The following is a 3,688-nucleotide window of genomic DNA, read 5'->3' as shown; positions in this document are numbered from 1 at the left end:
AGTTGATTTACAATGCTGTGTTAGTTTTAGGTGTACAGCACAGTGAATATATATATATATATTCTTTTTCAGATTCTTTTCCCTTAGAGGTTATTACAAAAGATTGAGGACAGTTCCCTGTACTCTGTAGTAGGTCCTTACTGGTTATCTACTTTATTTATAGTAGCGTAGCCAAGCCCCATGTCTTGAAAACCACTTATTTTGTCAATATAAACTTTTTTCTAACATTTAAAAATGCTAATCAGTGAAACCTCTGGTACAGATTTAGATGATAGCCGATGTGTAGTAGGTGTCTTTGGACTGTGGATTTCCGATTCAGGTTTTTTGAATGCTAACTAACCATCCCAGAGGTGTGCATCCTTCATTAGTGTATTTCAAATGGAAACCCACCTCTTCTACAGTATAGATTTAAAACAAGCTATCTATACTGAAGTACTTTGTTATGGATTGAATTGTGTCCCCCCCCCACAAATTCGTAGGTTGAAACCCTAACCCCCAGTGCGACTGTTTTTAGAGATAGGGACTTTAGGGAGATAATCAAGGTTAAAGAGGTCATAAGGGTGGGGCCCTAATCCTATAGGACTGGTGTCCTTATAAGAAGAGGGAAATTTGGACACAGACACACAGAGAAAGGGGAATGCGTGTGAAGACACAGGGAGAATGCCATGTGAAGATAATTTCTGACAATTTATTACATCTCTTAATTCCTGTGTGTCAGGAATTCAGAAAAGTCACAGTGGGGACAGCTTGTCTCTGCTCCATGATGTCTGGGGCTTCGGTTACAAGCCATGAAGTCAGGGCCTGGAAGATACACTTCCATGATAGCACACTCACATGGCTGGCAAGGTGGTGCTGGCTAGTTGGTTTCTCACCATGTGGATCTCTCCACAATGCTTCTTGAATGCCCTTACAACATGGCGGCTAGCGTCCCCCAGAGCAAGCTACACAAGAGAGCAAGACAGGGCTTCCCTGGTGGCGCAGTGGTTGAGAGTCCGCCTGCCGATGCAGGGGACACGGGTTCATGCCCCGGTCCGGGAAGATCCCACGTGCCGCGGAGCGGCTGGGCCCGTCAGCCATGGCCGCTGAGCCTGCACGTCCGGAGCCTGTGCTCCGCAACGGGAGAGACCACAGCAGTGAGAGGCCCGCGTACCGCAAAAAAAAAAAAAGAGAGAGCAAGGCAAAAACTGCAATGCCCAGCTTAGTGATTAGAGACAACAATACTGTATTATAAATTTCAAAGCTGCTAAGAGACTAGATCTTAATTGTTCCATTAAAAAAAAGAAATGATAATTATGGGATGTTATAGAAGTGTTAGCTAATGCTGTGATGGCAATCATATTACAATATATAAATGTATAAAACCAACATGTGGTACACCTTAAACTTATACAATGTTCTATGTCAATTATATCTCAATATAAAAGAATTCTTTGAAGAAAGAAAGTTGCAGTATCTTTTATAACCAACCTCCAAAGTCACATGCCAGCACACCTGCAGGAGTCTATAGGTCACAGTAGATTCAGAGTGGATCTACCCTGATTCGGTGTAGGAGGGGATTGCACAAGGACAGGAATACTAGGCGTGGCTCATTGGGCCCACCTTGGAGACTGGCTTCCACACCTCCCATCACCTCTATATGTGGATAATGATGCATAATAATGACAAGGACAGAAGGTCAGACACGGCTCTCCTACTCATGGCTTTTGAGAAAAATACCAGCCAAGAAACATTATCTTAAAAGTTTCAGGATGTGTCTTCCCCTTCTCATATTCATCCACTAGGGATCTAGACTCATCATCGTTACCATAATAACAATCATTATCTTTGTCACTGTTGTCAGTTACTGAGCATTCAACTATGTGCCAGGCACTGTGTCAGGTGTTCTACAAACATTATCTCCTTTAGTCTTGTCAAAAATTTCGGAAAAGAAAGTATGATGAGCCCCACTTTTTACAAATGAAGAAAGTGAGATTCAGAAGGTTAAGAACTTCACACCTAGCTGGTAATGGCACCAGAATTTGAATACGGGGCTCTCTGGGTCTTTGTTTTCTGTCACACTGCCTCCCTGTCTGTATTAGGGTTCTCCTGAGAAACAGAACCAATAGCGTGTGTGTGTGTGTGTGTGTGTGTGTGTGTGTGTGTAGAGAGAGACAGAGATTTATTTTAAGGAACTGGCTCACATGATTATGGAGACTGACAAGTCCCAAGATCTTTAGTCAGCAAGCTGGAGACCCAGGAGAGCCAATGGTATAGTTCCAGTCTGAACGTCTTCAGGTTCAAAACCCAGGGACAGCCAATGTTTCAGTTGAGTTCAAAAGCAGGAAAAAACAGATGTCCCAGCCAGAAGGCAGTCAGACAGGAGGAGTTCCCCCTTACCCCCAGGAGGGTCAGCCTTTTCGTTCTCTTCAGGCCTTCAACTGATTGGGTAAGGCCCACCCACATTACCGAGGGCAATCTGCTTCTCTCAGTCCACCAATTCAAATGTTAATTTCATCCAAAAACACTCTCAGAGACTTCCCTGGTGGTTCAGTGGTTAAGAATCTGCCTTCCAATGCAGGGGACGCAGGTTTGACCCCTGGTCGGGGAACTAAGATCCCACATGCCACAAGGCAACTAAACCCATGTGCCACAACTACAGAGCCCACGCACTCTGGAGGCCATACGCCACAACTAGAGAGAAGCCCGTGCACCACAAGGAAGAGCCCGTACGCCGTGACAAAAGACCCTGTGTGCCGCAACTAAGACCCAACGCAGCCATAAATAAATAAATAAATAAAAACACTCTCAAAGACACACCCAGAATACTGTTTGACCGAATATCTGGGCTCCCGTGGCCCAGTCAAGTTGACACCTGCAATTAGCTATCACACTGTCCTCCATGAACTCAACTTGCTTATCCTTGCACATTTTTAGTTTGTGAGACCAGTCTCGCTCTTGCTTGGTCTAAATTTTGTGCTTTAAGGAGTCCTGCCCTCACCCATACATAATTCATGTATTTTCACAATTTTATTGAGGTTGATAATATCTCCTCTTAAATTAGGTGGGGGAAAATAGATAGAAGACAGAAGGAGTATTAGGGTATCCTAGTTCTAAATACTTTTTCTTAATAATTTGGGGAAAAATCAATGAAAATACCTTAATAGGAAAAAAACAGGAAAATACTTTAATAGTCTACGACAGTTTTTAAATTATAAAGTGCATCAGAATCACCCATGGACCCGTTAAAACACAGATGGCTGGGCCCCACCCCCAGAGTTTCTGTTTCAGTAGGTCTGGGATAGGGCCTGAGAATTTGCATTTCTAACAAGTTCCCATGATCCTGATTCTGCTGGTCCAAGACCACATTTTGAGTAGGAAAATGCTAGGGGGAAAAGCGTGTCCATAATGTGCCCAGAATATGGCACTCGGGGACCTGTGTTTCTGCTATCTTGGTACACTTCACCATTCTATGCCACCTCACAGTCCCAGATGGCTGCCTGAGCTCCAGCCATCAGGACTAGATTCTAAGCAAATGTTAGAAGGAACAGAGAAAGACCACTCCTTTTAAGGATACTTCCCACTTCCCAGAAGTTGCATGCAAGACTTCCACTTACATTCCACTGACCAGAACTTAGTCACATGGCCACACTTAGCTGCAAAGGAAGCTGGGGGAAAATTTTTTTTTCTCCAGGAGGCTATGTGTCCAGGT

Source organism: Neophocaena asiaeorientalis, unplaced genomic scaffold (genome assembly GCF_003031525.2).
Source record: "Neophocaena asiaeorientalis asiaeorientalis breed wild unplaced genomic scaffold, Neophocaena_asiaeorientalis_V1.1 scaffold312, whole genome shotgun sequence".
Lineage (NCBI taxonomy): Eukaryota > Metazoa > Chordata > Mammalia > Artiodactyla > Phocoenidae > Neophocaena > Neophocaena asiaeorientalis.
Note: the sequence above shows the minus strand (reverse complement) of the source record.